We start from the raw sequence: 18126 nt of genomic DNA on the forward strand, positions 1-18126 counted from the left end.
TAATAAAAAAACGAAATAATTTGTCATAACATTAATATTGCTTGCAATGCAACCATAAATTCTTATATATTCCTAATTGTTTTTACGCCTTAACGCTGAAAAAATGTAGATTAAATAGAACGCATTCTTCAGAAAACAGATAATGTCTAAAAATAAATTCATTAGCAACAGAGATTACGTATCAGAAGGATTAGATTATTTTTCTGGCCCTTTAAACCATTTTGCAACATACAGCAGCTTGAACACAGTCTAAAACATCAACATTAAAAGAAAACTTGTAATCCATATCCCTATTTTGACAATAATATGACGAACTTTTTAGGTCTGCTACTAAACGCTGCAGAGGTAGTGACGCTGACCAGCCCGAGGAGCATGTTAAGCGCGCTGTCATTGACGGCACCACTAACCTTATCACACCGAGCTTTGAGTTGAACAATGTAAACGTAAAAAATTAGTTCAAATTACACAGATTACGAATCATAAAAGGGACCATACTTATATAACCGTTGAGAAAAAGTATATTAGCTGTGAATTCGCAAACTTGTCGACATATATGGCATTGGAAATAAAAAAAAAAAAAGTTTAACGCAACATGGCAACCGTTAAGTTGAGCCTGAGATTTTGGACGATACAAAAAGAATCGTATCACCTTAGATTTGAGCTTGGCTGTACGACTGACTGTCAAGATGAGGCATAATCAATGCCTTGGGGTTGTAGAGACACGGTGACTCCCAGGATAACATTGTACTAAAGAAACAGATCAGTTATCAGTTTAACTTGGCACATTTTCTCAAGATATGCGAGGCATCTAGGAAAAAAACTCTTTTGCCAGAACAACCTCATGGAATCACTACTGGGTATAACAATGGTACCGAATGAGCCACTGTAAAGTGCATTCACAAAAACCTAGGTAGGCTTTGGATGCTGCAAGAATTTATTGATTCATTATCAGTTTACCTTTTGACTGATCACACCTGAACGGTAAACAAACGGCTTACACTTATGAGGTACGGTGCAAAAGCTGCGTGGTATTCAGACTACGAGACGTCATAATGTCCCTCACATTCTACCATGTACAATTCAAAACCTAGACCTTCTTCAAGCAACTATATACACTGTACTTGATAAGAACAATGTATAAACATCCATCAGTTCCCCTTGAACGAACATTTTAGAGGCACTCTCAAAATAGCACCAGCTTCAAACAAGGTGTGGGAAAGTAGGCCGAGATGGTATGGACATACAGAGAGACGAGAGGAAGACCACCCGATAAGGAAGATGATGGAGAAGAGAGAAAGTTAGGTAGACCAAAATTGCGATGGATTGACTGTGTGAAGAGAGATATGAGGGAGTTGGGATTGAGCGAGGAGGATGCACTGGACCGAAGGAGATGGGAGAGTGTGTTGAAGAACCATTACAGCGACCCCAAATAAGGAGAAGGTTGTAGAGAAGGAAGTAGTAGTCTCTGACATAGAACTATATCTCATACCTTGCATCTATGTAACTAGTTTTAATTTCTAATCGTTCGTTAATATCTAATAACTCATCCCACTTATTTTACTAAAATAAATGACCAAACTTTCGGCTAATAGATGCCACGGCAGTTCCAAACAGACCAAGGAGTCACATTCTTCAGTGAAAGGTAAAAAACACTGAGAGGCAAAGAACTTGAACAGCAGTCGAGATTGATAAGGCGAAGGAAAAGATACAAAATAATACTTGGATGGGCTGAAGGGAAACAGAAAAAAACATTATTCAGGTCTAAAGGGCTACGTACAAGAGACACTACCACAGTAAGAGCTGACAGGTCTAAGCTGAGGACATCCCGATTACCGAGTCTGTACTACAGCCTACAGAACTGATATCTGTAGTGTTATTGTTTCGAGAGTATATGCGAAAAACTTCACTTAAAACTAATTAGATAAATTATATGTCAACAGGAATGAACAAGTGACTCGATACCTGTCTAACCGTGCCTCTTGTTATATTTGACAAAACTAAGCCAAAGCCATATTGATTTTAATTACGTTATGTCTAGTCGCACAAACAAGATATATCATTGATGATTCAGTACTGCAGATCTTATACTTTCAAAGCAAAAATTCAACTGTGCATTATCTAAAGCCTTATCTATTTTCGGCTGATTCAGAACATTAAAAACATCAAATTCAGTTTGAAAAAATCCCAGGGTACAGTTTCTATAGAATACCCCAGACTAATTATCATGCGTAATGTTTTGCAATTTAACAATCGTTTAAAGCAAAATCTATTCCCATTCATAATGCCACATCATATCCTGTTCTGTACCTAAGTTGTAATACTTATAAAGAAATGAAGTATGTACTACACCCTTAAAAGCATAATTAAATATGCAATAAATGGGTCACTTATAAGTAATATTTACCTCAAGGCCAAAATTCCTTAGTGTTACATTGGCTATATCATTAACTCATTTTCGAATATTGCCTCCATTTCTATAGTCTATCATTTTATCAGATGATAAAATTATTCTAAATACTCCTTTTCAAACGTATGTGAATGTCAGAGACCCAAGAGGTGTCATCAAAACATGTTTAGTCCCAAAATAAAAGAGCTATACAACACGTCCTGTCTTGCAGATGGCCAGCTTGAATAATTTTCTTCTTCTTCTTCTTCTTCTACTTCTTCTTCTTCTTCTTCAATATGGGGTCGCCTTCTCCACCTTCCTCTGTCCAGTGTATCCTGTCTTCTTAAACCTTTCTCCCGTATGTCATTTGTTATTCGTCTTTCCATCTGAACTCTGTCCTTCTTCCTCTTCTATTTCCATCCACCTCCTTGCTTATATCCCTTCCACGTGTAGAATTAACTTCTACATGCATAAAACCCTCTGGGAACAATGTCACATTCCACGCCTAGCCCCTCAAAAGGCCAATAATGTGGTAACCTTGAACACTATCAGTTCATGAAGCTTTCATTCCTAAATATTTCCGATGCACAGTTTGGAAGCTCCCAGCTCTCTGTCAGGTGGATTATGGTCAGTTCCTTCCACTGTTGGAAAAAAAAGAAATATTTTATTATTTCAAGTCGTCATTTACACAGTCAAGCATGCTACTTCAGATAATTACCATGACTAGTTTCCACAGTGATAATGATGTTCATAAGCATATTTATCTATTAGCTATTAACTATTTTGATCTTCGAGGCTAATACACAATGTACAAACCTCCAGGAAAGTATAAAAGATGCGAAACTTACTGTTTGAGCCCTAAGAAGTTTTTCACGTTTCCAAAATCAGCTGTTTCAGGTCACCTCATCTCGTAAAAGTAATAAAGGATTCCTAACGACTTCCTGCAAGGAAAAAGTTCAAAACTTAAAAAGAAAAAACTAGCACAACATAAAAGATTAAACATAACAAAAATCAATGTATCCAACCAATTCGTTTTTACAAGTCATGTCAGAAAATCTGGATGCATCATCAAGGGTTATTGTAGGTTTTCGTGATTATATAATATTCCTACTCGTGCCGTTTTACAGCTAAATACTTGTAGTTGATTATGGTCTGTTTAAAAAAAAAAAAAAATAAAAGCAGAACCACAGGTCAAAATTATGAGTGAAAAATTGCTGAATTTAATGAATCAGAATCATACTCGGATTGAATTTTGGATGACCCATCACTGAGTCACGAGAGATGCAGAGGGTTAGACTGATACTGTATAATGATAATGCATTACAGTCCTCAGCTTACCTGAGCCTCTGGAACACCGATTTCTCGATAATCTGACAAAATTTGCCAAGTAGTGAAGACCCTAGACCAAGGTTCTAAACAGGGGGGTATCCTTACCCTTTGTGGGTATGAGAACCACATGCTGGGGCTATGGGACTTGATCTCTGGATAATTATATATATTCAATTTTAATGTGTCAATTTATACGTGGGTACATTTTGCAAGCAAATAAATATATAAATCTATAAATGCTTCTGATTTTCTTGTATATTCTAATTCCTAGCTATTCATACCTAAAGTATGTATTAAGCTAAGTATATTAAGTTATATGAGTCAGAAATCCAAGCTTTCGTCTTTACTAAGACATTGTCAAGGAACGAATGAAATACAATTGGATAGAAAGGTCTCAGGTACACAACAAGGTCAAGAATACCAGATGGTTAATTGTCAAAAGGGTAAAAATTAAAAGTGATAATCCAGGATTTTCGGTTAGGGTCAAATCTGTTAAGGTTTGTAACCGTGTGATATCCGATAATCCTGGATTATAACTTTTAATTTTTACCCTTTTGACAATTAACCATCTGGCATTCTTGATCTTGTTGTGTACCTGAGACCTTTCTCTCCAATTGTATTTCACTCGCTCCTTGACAATGTCTTAGTAAAGACGAAAGCGCTTGGATTTCTGACTATCATTTTCCTGTGGTATTCGCTTATTTAATGAAGTCACGTGCATATACTATGATTTTTTAAGCATATTAAGTTATATTGTCAACAAATAAGACTTAAGTGGACTTAAGCCAAGGGGAGTCATCAAAAGGTTAAGAACCCCTGCCCTTGATCTTGGCCTACACTTTTACATATAAACTATTCCACAGAATTTCGGAGCTACGCTAACTAGTACTCAGATTTATCATGTCAACTAATTGAGTTATCAGCGTAATGCACCTACCGCAAAAGGTAGCAAAGTAGAAATATAATGCAATATAATAATGTAGCTGATAGGGAAAGACGTCATGTAAGTTCAGAAATCATTTGTTGAAATACTAGTTTATCTGCAAAAAATATTAATAACCAATTAAAATATGGTAATGGAATACAGAATTTAGGCCAAAGGCCAAGCGATGGTACCTTTGATGAGGTCACTCTGGGTTGAAAGGGAAATCGAAGGTATAAAGGTTTGAAAAGTGATACAGGAGCTAAAACTATCTGATGCACAATGAGACAGTTGTTAGTTTTTAATTTTTTTTTTTTTTTGGGGGGGGGGTGGGGTGGGGGGGGGGGGGGGGGGGGGGGTTTGGATAGTAAAATGGAAGGAAGAGAATATGAACGGAGGTTACAGTAAAAGGAATGAAAGGGGGTTGCAGCTAGGGGCCAAAGGGATGCTGTAAAGAACATTCAGTAATGCCTGCGGTGCACAGCGTGAGGTTCACTGATGGCACTACCCCTCTATGGAGCCAATTATAATATAAAAAAAAGAACACAAGGGCAGGGTGACTTCAGCAGCACTAGAGACAAGAAATGAATCGAGTGTCATTATTTACCAAAAAATTCCAAGTATAATTTCTTCAACTTTCTGCTTCGTGAATTGAGTGTTATGAATATCAAAAGTCCAGTCAGTCCCCTACCTTCTGAAAAAAATAGATAATAAAATGAGAGAGAGAGAGAGAGAGAGAGAGAGAGAGAGAGAGAGAGAGAGAGAGAGAGAGAGAGAATATGGTAAGTAATAAAATATTTATTATCAAAAGATTCACCTTGAAACTATTGAAATATTCAAAGAATGCAACTTTTTGTTCACTACGAGGAGGTTTAAATAACTCCCATCGTTAAAACACGCTTGACCTAATATAAATCCACTCTAGCAAGATCAATAGCTAAGAATCCCAGTGAAAGATGAGCATTAACCTTTTTAAGTTAACCTACGTTGATAATTAAGTCACTCAATGATCACCTCGATGGCATTACATCAGTTTTATGAAAAGAAATTGTCATTGCCTCGTGCCCAGGAGTTTCTTTGGACTTCACTGAATGAAGAGCACTTAATCGAAACTCGAAATTAATATTATATCTCCGCTTTCAATGCCTGTATTCTCAGGCGAATTAGGAGGTCTATTCAGTCAAAAAAATAGTTTTGAAATCGATGATTTGAGAGAGAAAGATCAAACGAGGAGCCTAATTAAACAGGATGCGTGGACGTCATGAAAATATCCTATTAGCGTCCGTTAGTGGCGAGAGTCAAGGGATGCTCAGATTCGGGTGAGCCAATTAAAATCTATCTCTACCTGACTGTATAGGCAACGGTTCAAGGCTGCTTTCTGACGTATAGAAAACGGTTCAAGGTCGGTTCATGATCGAATAGGCAACGGTTCAAAGTCAGTTCCTGGCAGTACAGAAAATGGTTCAAGGTTCCTGACTGAACAAATAAAGGTTCAAGGTCGGTTCCTTGTCAAATAGACAAGGGTTCAAGGTTGGTTCTTGACCGAATAGACAACGGTTCAAGGTCGGTTCCTGACCGTATAGACCAGGGTTCAAATTGGTTCCTGACCGAATAGATAACGGTTCAAGTTGGTTCCTGATCGAATAGACAAAGGTTCAAGATTGGTCCCTGATCAAATAGGCAGTGGTTCAAGGTTGGTTATCGACCGAATAGACAACGGTTCAAGGTTGGTACCTGACCGCATAGATAACGGTTCAAAGTTGGTACCTGACTGCATAGACAAAAGTTCAAGGTTGGTACCTGACCGCATAGATAACGGTTCAAAGTTGGTACTGACCGCATTACTAGACAAAGTTCCAAGGTTGGTACCTGAAACCCGGGCATTAGACAACCAAAAGGTTTCAAGGTTTGATCCCTGAACCCGCATAGGACAAACGGTTCAAGGTTGGTACTCCTGACCGCATTAGACAACAGGTTCAAAGTTGGTATACTGACCAACCATAGGACAAACGGTTCAAGGTTGGTACCATGACCGCATAGATTAACGGGGTTCAAAAGTTTGGTACCATGACCGCCCAATAGCACAAACGGTTCAAGGTTGGTACCTGACCGCATAGATAACGGTTCAAAGTTGGTACCTGACCGCATAGACAAAGTTCAAGGTTGGTACCTGACCGCATAACCAAAGTTCAAGGTTGGTACCTGACCGCATAGACAAAGTTCAAGGTTGGTACCTGACCGCATAGACAAAGGTTCAATGTTGGTACCTGACCGATAGCCAAAGGTTTAAAAAAAAAACAAGGTTTGGTACCTGACTGCATAGACAAAGTTCAAGGTTGGTACCTGACCGCATAGACAACGGTTCAAGGTTGGTACCTGACCGCATAGACAAAGTTCAAGGTGTAAAAAACTGGACCTGCCATTGACAAAGTTCAAGGTTGGTACCTGACCGCATAGACAAAGGTTCAAGGTTGGTACCTGACTGCATAGACAAAGGTTCAAGTTGGTTCCTGACCGAATAGATAAGGGTTCAAGGTTGGTTCCTGACCGAATAGATAGACAATGGTCCAAGATTGGTTCCGTCAGAATAGACAACAGTTGAAGGTCGGTTCCTGACCTAAAGATTACTCTGAAGAAACAGACTAAAATAGAATAAGAGATACCAATATTCTACTTAGAATCGAGTGATTTAGATTCAGGAATCAACAAGTACATGTACGTAGAACTCCACTATCTATCTATCTATTTATCCATCTATCTAGAATTAGCCAGCCTTGTGCTGGCACGGGCTCTTGCTCTTCAGCAGCTTGTTTACAAAATTATAATTTTGGAAACGTTCGCAAGCAACTCACTTTTTTAAACGATAGTTGGTAGAATTTTTAATTCCTAACTATTACGCTAAAGAAAAAATACCGTATATCAGCTTTATGCTCACAGGTATTTTGAAATAGAAAAAATATATCAAAATGAAACTGGAATTAATTAAAGCGCGAATGGATAATTGGAAGGCAAAATTTATATTCCACTGTTCGGCCAGGAAACATTGAATTTAGATTAAGACTTACTCGTGGAAGCAAATGGAGAGAGAGAGAGAGAGAGAATGTTCACCTACTGATACAAATATTTCACTTTCCGTCTAATTACAAGCTCTTTACTGTACTACCCCTTCTCCCAACCAAACCAAAGGCGGCCCCCTGAAAAAAAAAAAAAAAAAAAAAAAAAAAAAAAAGGGGGCGTGTCAGTATTATCAAAAGTAAATCAACTCCAACGTCATTAGCAGAAGTACCGAGGCAATTGACAATCAAAAAGAGCTTTGCATTGTCAAAACCACTTAATTAAATCAGGCTTTTCAGTAGAGGCTAATTTTAGCGTACCCTGAATAATCTCTTTATTTCAGTGATGCGAGACGAACAGATAATCACCGACTGGTCAGGGGTTGCCACATAAGTTACAAAGGGAAGGGGGTAAGGGGTTGGGGAATGGGGAAGGGGAGAGGAGGAAGGGGCTGTGGATAGGGGGAAGTAGCTGGGGGTAGGGGGTGGGGGGATGGGCGAAGGAGAAGTGAAAATTGGGTATGGGTTTGAAACCTACCCTATTATCTAAGTTGGGTCAAATGATGCCCATGTGCTAAATTTTGTCTAGATCGGTCAAGCGGTTCGGATTTCTATAGAGAACAAATATACACGCATTCACTATACACACACAACACACACACACACACATATATATATATATATATATATATATATATATATATATATATATATATATATATATATATATATATATATGTAGTGTGTGATCACATCACCGTGATTCATAAATACGCATTAAGCAACAAATGCCTTTTAATATCTAATTCGTTCTACCTCAGAATTAATATATTTTCTTATATATTAACTCTGTGTGCATAAGAATTTTACAATATCTTTTGCACAAAAATATTCATGGTACAAAAACTAACAATAGGTAACTTTCACGTTGACCTAACCTCGAATGAAAATTTTTTCTAAGTTTTTTTTAATATTTTACATTTTACCTTTTAATTTACACAAGTATGCATCTGAAAATTACTTGTTCCACTCTTACATTTCAAGACTTATACCCAGAGCAACATGGAACTGTAATATACAAGTTGTATGATTTTAAGATACGTGTTGAAATAAATACAAACTTGCAATTTATTTCTATAATTTTTGTCTAGCGTTTATGTATATCTCGTTTATTTCCTCTATTTTCAGCTGTCCTTTCTTCCTCCTCTTTATTGCACATTCCGAGGAGTTATGGCCATAAAATTATCTTTTTTTTCTCCCTCTCTCTGGAGCATTGCAATAAAATATGACCCTTCCATTTCGTGCAAAAATTCACTATATTACAAAATCATACTTCCGCGATAATTCATATTACCAAACACCAAAACTTAACTTTTGATGGTTCCTATAATTTTAATCCCTCCGTACGTAGGCATTACTTAATAAGGTTGTCTGTGGCGTCCCTTAGACCCCCAGCTGCGACCCGTTTCATTCTTTTTACTGTACCTCCATTCATCTTTCCACCCTCTCCTACCCATTGCTTTAACATCATTTTCAGGGCTGGATGACCTCATAACTTCATAGGTCCCAGCGCTTGGCCTTTGACGTATCTTCAGTATTCTATTTTGCAGATTTAATACCAGAATTCTGCTCTAGTACCGATGAACAAAAATGACATTTTTATGATAGAATATCTAATTATATTTATCCAGTAATTATATCGCTGCGAGTGAAACTCTTAGCTATATAATTACTGTTTAAGTCCCACAATTAAAATTGGACTTTATAAAGGCTGTTATATATTACATCGCAAGCATTGCATTGCCGTCTTGTTATGTAATAGGGCTCGAAAAATATGGAAACCAGAAGCAGCTCGAATACTGATGAGAGCAAAGTCTAGGTTTCCATTCAGATAAGGGATATTTATTTGAATTTAACGTAACACATTGTTTAGTCTGAGAACGAACAGAACAGGGACCCAGATCATGCGATTGCAAACTCTTGCTATTACTGTGGAATGGAAAGGAATATAAATTTAGACCAACATTTCAAACTAGCTCTGTGACCTGAGGTCATTCAGCGCTGATAACGAAACAGAGTAAAAAAAGGTTTGAAAGGCGTAGTAGGAGGGAAAACCTTTTTGAAATTGCACTACGAAACAGTATGTGAGCAGAGGGTTAAGGAAAGTCAGATGGAAGGAGGAGGTTATGAAAGGAGGTGCGGTAAAAGGAATGAAGGGATTGCAGTTATAGGGATTGAAGGGACGCTGCAATGAATCTTAAAATGTAACGTCTACAGTGCATGGCTTGAGGTAACACTGACGGTACCGTCCTCTCCCCTACCACAGGGTATTATTACTGCCCTCTCCCCTACCACAGGGTATTATTACTGCCCTCTCCCCTACCACAGGGTATTATTAATGTCGAATTACGATCCAAAATAATTTCTAAAGGCTGATAAACAAGAGATTTCCCACCCATTATTGTAGAAGGAATATTGGACTAAATAGTTCCTGTATAAAATAGATGATTCGATAGTTGAAGAGGCAGCACTATCCTTCCCCCTCCTTCCCCCCCCTACCACAGGGTATTATTTTAAGTGTTGAATTATGATCTAAAATCATTTTCTAAAGAATGATAAACAAGAGGTTTCCCACCCATTATTCTCGAAGGAATATTGGCCTAAATAGTTCTTGAATAGAGTAGATGATCACATCGTTTGAAGTGACTAAGAATACTGAAGGTATACCTTAACTTGAAGGGGATCTAAACATACCTAAATAATTACCTAAAAATAAAAAAAAATAACCAGTGTTTACAGAGTTAATGAAAGCACTCGCATACAATGTTTGTTTTTGTGGGGCAGGAAATGAAAAGAAGGACCTCTGTGTCAAGTTTCGAGGTGAATAAAAATTCTTCGGAGTTCACCTTAAGCAACCATTTTCCTTGTTTGCTAAGCTCGTGGAAAAACTTGAGTAATGACGTACAAATAATTGAAGGGGGGGGGGGGGGTGTGGGCAGGGGGTGTCGCATTGCAACGATCACTGGGGTATTGTTGCTTACAGAGTCTACAAGGCATTTACCGATTATAGTAAAAAATAAAAAGTACACTGAAACTAAATGTATATATTTCGTTGAAAATATCACAGAATACCACCTTCAAATTCGTCTTTAAATACCGTTTTTAAATTTCCGTAACTAATCAGGAATAATTAGTGACATCCATTGAACTTTCAAATGAAGAATTATTAACTATCTAACCTATGTGAGTCACGACTTATTATTCAAGTGTTTTTCGAGTTAGGAATTAGTAATATTTTCAGTCAGTTAAATAATCAAATGTCAAATTTAAATTAATTTAGCTTTCCAGATATCTCACGATATTATACAGAACAGCAGTTAAATGGTACGATAAGGATTCTTGTGGACGTATCAACTATTGCAAATGTAAGAGAGGTTTAGTCATTGTCGTTGAAAAGTATGGAAGTTGTAAAACCTACATTCGCTTTATATATATGTGTGTGTCTATATAATATATATATATATATAAATATATATATATAATATATAATAATATATATATATATATATATATATATATATAATATGATATATATATATATATATATATATATATATATAATATATATATATATATATATATATAAATATATATATATATATAGTGATATATATATATATAAATATATATTATATATATATATATATATATATATATAATATATATATATATATATATATATAATATATATATATATAGACACACACACATATATATAAAGCGAATGTAGGTTTTACAACTTCCATACTTTTCAACGACAATGACTAAACCTCTCTTACATTTGCAATAGTTGATACGTCCACAAGAATCCTTATCGTACCATTTAACTGCTGTTCTGTATAATATCGTGAGATATCTGGAAAGCTAAATTAATTTAAATTTGACATTTGATTATTTAACTGACTGAAAATATTACTAATTCCTAACTCGAAAAACACTTGAATAATAAGTCGTGACTCACATAGGCTAGATAGTTAATAATTCTTCATTTGAAAGTTCAATGGATGTCACTAATTATTCCTGATTAGTTACGGAAATTTAAAAAACGGTATTTAAAGACGAATTTGAAGGTGGTATTCTGTGTTAGTATATATATATATATATATATAATATATATATATATATATATATATATATATACTAACGTTCGATTCATATTTACAAATGGAACACGTAGCCAAACCCAGAAATACAAAAATTGAATAATATATCCACCGATCACATACCAACTACAGTTGATTTTAATTTTATACCTTTCATAAAATAAACAAATAAACCGACATACAACTTGATAAATGAATTGTTTCTTTACCTTAACTTTTCTTTCTGGTGTTTTGTAGTAACTCAGCAGACGAAACGGGTCACTACCTTTCACTACGACACCTGTCGTACAACTGAAGCTCCCCATTGATGAAACTGGTTTTTACATTCCCAGTCTAGGTTCTCTGGAAAAAAAAAATAAAAAAACACCTTATAAATATATCACAGTCTCTCGATATATTTTTAATTGGTGCAGTTATTACTAGATAATCTCCCAGTGAGCTGATAAATCACTAGTTTATTGCAAAGAATCACAAATTCAAGTTTATTAGAAAGATTCCCAAGTTACCACTACTTAAACTACAGTGTTTTTTTTTTTGTTGGTTTGTTTGTATGGCGTCTTTACGTTGCATGGAACCAGTGGTTATTCAGCAACACGACCAACGGCTTGACGCGACTTCCGAACCACGTCGAGAGTGAACTTCTATCACCAGAAATACACATCTCTCACTCCTCAATGGAATACCCGAGAATCGAACTCGCGGCCACCGAGGTGGCAGGTCAAGACCATACCGGCCACACCACTGATGCGCTTTCTACAGTGGGTTTTGTCCTAGATATTAGCATTAGAGGTAGATAAATCACAATAAACCAGGATATCTTTAATGGCATCAGAAGTCTGATATTTATCAATATAACCCAATTACTCATCCCGCTCAGATAACTCGGGCAGACAGTTGTGGAATCACGACTTAGTTTAAGTACTAAGTGTCAGATTGATTGTCCCTTCACTGAAATTATTTTGGCGTTGGAGGGAAATTCCTCACAATATTCTTCTTTGTCTTTAATGGCATCAGAAGGCATTTTATTAATATAAGCTAATTATCTCTCTCATTCAAAGACTAAGAAATCTACGTTGTTGAAGTACTAAGTACCGTTGCGACTACGTTACGCGAAGACTAAGTTTTGACTGAAAATAGGCCTACTTTTAGTGGATTCTTCTTATTCAGGGAATAGGCCTACAGGTGGATTGGTAAGAGGGGGCATTGTTGTAAATAGGTCACGTGATTAAGGGCCAACTGAAGAGAAATTGAAAGGAGTTATTGAGTTCTTTAAATGAGTGATGTCCTCCACAGATATCGTCTAAGAAGGACTGTGAAGGGTTGTTAACAAAATCTGTAGGGCCAGAATTAACTTGCAAAATATTTCTATTGTACTAAATTCTGTGGAACCTAAATAGGCAATGAGAATGTTAGGAAGATTCAATGGAAAAGAAAGCTTGTAAATGAGGATAGATACTAAAAGATACAATAGTAGAGTTGAACATTTATGTTGACTATGATATGAATGGTAACTGGTTTGGTGAACTTGTTATGAAGCGTAGTAGTAATTGTTTTAATAGCTACCAGTGTCCACTTTACAGGGTTTTTGTTGTTCGTTGAAATAATGATAGTAGATTTCACATTCATTCATACTTTATATAAGGGCAGGTCTTCTTGAGAACCTCCAAATAATGTTATGGCTGCCATATCATACAAACAATATCCCCAGATGTCTCTGGTTGGTATCGTAATATCCACTTGAATCCAGGTAATCCGACTGACAAGCCCCTGTTTTGCTGGCACGAATTATATATAAACTTTCAGCGTGTTCCTTTAAAAATTCAATTGTGAGGTGTGAACAAAGAGGCAGGTAGAAGTGTACTGATCTTTATTATGTTGTTTAAGATTAAGCTGGCCTTGTGCTAGCACGGGCTCTTGCTCGTAAAGCAGCCCGTATGAATCTTTATTACAGGTAAGGAATGTGGTATCCGACGCGCGAGAGAGTAAAAGTGGGTCGGCGATAGCCGATTTGTGTTTCTTGCGAGACATATAACTTAGAATATAAAAGTACACAAAACATGATCTTATAAGATATATACATTGGCGGAAAGCCCGCTGAACGCTCTCAAGGAGGGAGGTAAGAACAACGCGATTGTAGAATTATATAGTACAGAGGAATTTGCGATAAGGCGTTGTCGTTATGTAAGTGTTTACATAATAAAAATATGGAATGTTAGTCCATATATATAAAAGTCTAAAACTAAGAGGTCAACCAGATTGCTTGCAGGAATGTGATCAGACTAGAGACGCTAAAGATGACGTATACAATAAGTATGTAGGCTAAGATAACATGCCGTCACCTGTAGTCATTCAATTGTTTATAAACATTAGTCCAAGCTCCCTGCTTGAGACAACTACCCCGACCTATTATTCAAACGGCCTACGTGATCTGTAGCGTGTCTCATTCGATTGTGTGTTCGTATGAAACTATGTTATCTGATAGTATGTTCATATGTTCGAACTACTGTCTGTTCCTTCATAACTTGTAACAGAGATGGTAGACAAGCAGAACAGAGTTAGCTATCGTTATTAGAAGACCTGTACCTCTTTACCTAAGCTTTATCATGTAGAGGAATAGGATTAGCCATCATCATTGGCAGAAGCGATCAAGCTATCGTCATAGAAGACTTGTACGATCATACCTGATCTTCATCATGTAAAACTTCAGAAGAATATAATATTTTTATACCTTGTGTTTTCTACAAGAACCTCACCGAACCATGAGTGTAACACATCGTCGTAAAGATAATACCGACTTCGTAAGTGATCTACAAAACCCCAGACACTCCATTGAAGATGGAAGTGCAATACCAACCGACTTAGCGTATAGATTATCGCTAGTCTAACATTACCTCATAGGGCGCCTTATCATACAAGGCACAAGCCCTAATATTTGGTGGCCAGCGGACCAGAAGAACTCTACAACGTCCTACGAAGAAAAAACCAGAATAATAAATCATGTATCATAAGAAGTCAACGACGACGGAAGCAGCAGATTCGTCAAGCAACCTAGTATCATCGTTAGTGAGCGACTTCAGAAAACAACAAGATTCGTCAAGCAACTTAGTATCATCGTTTAGTGAATAACTTCAAGAAACAAAACCGACGTGTCCTTTTCCTACGGCAACGGAAGCTTCGTCTCTCATTAGAATCATTCAAGAAAACATCGTTAGTGAGCGTTTCCGGCACTCCAAGAAACAAACCGAACGCGTCTGCAGCATCGGATCTTTCAAGGGCTCGAATCATCGAAACAACGCGCACGGGGGAAACTGAAGCCAAACCAGGTCATCCGCTAAATAGAGAAGGAGGACCAAGGCCGTGTGTCGTTATCGGAACACCGTGACTTCCCACAAAAGCAAGCTAAGTACAACTTTTATTCATTTGGAGTAACTTTGAGTGTTTCCTTTGCAGGTCGAATTTCGTTATTCCTGTGGCTGAAGTTACGAGACATTCTTAATCTTACTTTTTTTACAGAAATTATCTACATCATTGAGATTTCGCTACTGCGAGTTTTTTTATCTTTGAGTGTCTGTTTCCAGAAGTTCTACTGAAAAAATATCATAATCATATACTATGTTAATTTTATCATTTTGGGTGATTATTAATCCCTTACGTAACAAATCATATTAAACAGTGAATATGCGTTTACGCAGTGGACGTCTGTATTTATACAGATGCATGGATAGGGTCGTTAAGCACCGTAGTGATTAGAAAAACACACAAAAAACAAGTGGAACACCCGTACAAATCTATATAAATTAGAGGTAACACTATTTCGGGTCATGACAATAAATGCTCCTTTTGCAAATTCCCGATCGCAGTTTTAGCCTTTAGTTTTTTGAGTTAGATTAAAATATCGAACCTCAATGACTCAACTTAACTTTAAAAATATGGCTGGATTGCAAGGAATAACATGTCTGTAAAAAACTTTCATCAGGCTTAAACGCGCTGACCAGGATCCCTCACTATTTCAAATTTTAGCAAAGAATGAAGTACAAACAGTTAAAAATTGAATACAGTAGAGATAACTTGTCTTATTAGTAATCGCTCAGTTCCTAATAGTTCATCATTCATTGCTTTATACGTAACCAGCAACATAATGCTAAAAACACACAATACGTTGCCGATGGTAATAAAGAGAAGGATCCTAATTATTACAAAAAGAAATAGAAACAGTAGCCCGTTCAGAATCAAACAAGCAAACTCGGTGACTGTGTCACCTAGTCAAGCGGTCAAGGTCAGTCGAAAAACTGCCGAAGTGTTCAAAGCAAAGCAAATTCCACACAATAAGCGACTCTAGCAGAGTGGGGAAAAGCGATGTTGGTTCATACATACCGATATCTTTTTGAACTAAAAAGGATTTTTCCTATGAAACACACGACCGTATAAAGTAATCAGAGCAGGTTTTCGTATTTAATTTTAATACATTAAGTTATAATAAATACTGGTGGTGATTAAGCCCGACTGTACGCGCCGTAAAAATTAGAATATCTTATTTATTCCTTTAGTACAATTAATTACCAGTATTTACGGACTCACCGTCTGTTGTTCGAACTTCCCTAATGAGAAGTCCGGATAAGCGAGCGTTTACAGATACCTCTATAGATAAAAAAAACGTTGATCTGTATGTAGTGTAATTGTAAGATCCATCTAGGGTATACAAAATATTATCTTACATCCTGCAAAATAAGGCGTGTTTATCAAAGGAAAATCCTATAAACCTTCAAACATATTAAAATCCGTTTGAACAAAAATGAGACAGTTAATCAAATAATAACTTATATAAAGGAACTATACATTTTGTCTCATAAATCGTAACATTGTTCAAATGACCCAACAGAATTCTCCCACAACCGCAGTCGTACTTTGCACGCAAAAATCTCGAGAAGCATGCACCCTCGAATGTCTTAGTGCGTGTAAAAAGACTTTGCTGGGAAATGAAATTTTTAATCCTTCCCGACACTCTGAAATATAACGATTTCCGCGAACAAAGCCCTAAAAGTATACATATCGTGGATACGGAAGTTATAAATATCGCATTTTTTATTGTTGCTAATTTTTAATCACGCCCAACCAGTCGTGGATGAATCTCTCTGATAATCTATCTAAAGTAATATCCGTAAAGTCATTCAAGCAGGGTGATTCAGCAGAAAATTTTTTTTTTATCTTTACCTGAATACCAGGAAGTTTCTCCACTGGCGAGTGATCTCTGGAAAAAACGGATGTAATTTAACACAAAATACGGTCTAAGGACAAACATAAAGCTATATACGTACCTTCGTGTAGACTCTCAATGAAATTTCAAAATAGAGATAAATGACGAAGTTGAAAAAAGTTAGTAATAGGAGTCATTAGGAAATCAAATAAGCCCATATAATTTTTCCCTCAAATGTCATGCCATAAAAGATCGGATTTCGCGTATCTGCGTAGATTCTGTCGCTTAAACAAGGAAACGACTCCCGATAGTTTCCAGTGCTATGTACCGACGACATCTTATCTCTGTTAGGTTAGAATAAATTTTTTTCACCAACTTGGACTTACTTAAATGCTTTTACCAGATACCATTACCTAAGTGATTGTACCTCATACACCGTTTTCAGCACACTCAGGGGACATTATCAATTTTTACGTATGCCTCCGGCTTACGTTGCACCCCAATTACAATATAGTGTTTGGAGATTTTTAGGGGATACCCTACATGCCTATATGGATGATCTTGTAATCTTTTCTAATACCTTAGAAGTACATTCACATAAAGTAGAGCTAGTGCTACAGAGACAAAGACAAATAATCTCAGAGTAAAATATCTAAATGTGAGTTTTTTAAAACCGAACATGTTTATCTAGGTTTTATGTGTCTGGTCAAGGTCTTAAAAGTAGTCCATGGTAAGGTGTCGGCTATTCATAACTTTCCGGTACTTATTAACGTAAAAGGGGGATACAGCACTTTTGCGCTGTAGTGGGTATTACAATCGTATGTAAATATGTAACTCTTCAATGATGACAGCTCCTTTAACAGATCTTACGAAGAAGAGCGTAGATTTATTATGGTCTGAAAAGCATCAACAGGCGTTCGATATCTTAAAAGCGGAAATAATGCAGCTCACCTAACTTAAAAATCCCTGATTTAAATAAGGAATTTTTTTTTATTGCAACAGACGCCTCAGACCAAGGGGTAAGAGGGTACTACTTCAGTAATATGATAAACAGTTCTTCCCTATAGCTTTTTATTCAC

At 36.6% G+C, this 18126-nt stretch overlaps 1 long non-coding RNA gene across 1 annotated transcript; it reads right to left on the reverse strand.

Moving 5' to 3' along the window:
- Positions 1-1967: 1967 nt before the first annotated feature.
- LOC135226072 (uncharacterized) lies at positions 1968-12197 on the reverse strand. The gene is made up of 3 exons (XR_010317140.1): positions 12063-12197; positions 3235-3327; positions 1968-3027 (listed from the first exon to the last, which is right to left on the reverse strand). It is a non-coding gene; the product is annotated as an uncharacterized LOC135226072 (long non-coding RNA).
- Positions 12198-18126: the final 5929 nt, after the last annotated feature.

The sequence above is a fragment of the Macrobrachium nipponense genome, chromosome 14 (genome assembly GCF_015104395.2).
Source record: "Macrobrachium nipponense isolate FS-2020 chromosome 14, ASM1510439v2, whole genome shotgun sequence".
Lineage (NCBI taxonomy): Eukaryota > Metazoa > Arthropoda > Malacostraca > Decapoda > Palaemonidae > Macrobrachium > Macrobrachium nipponense.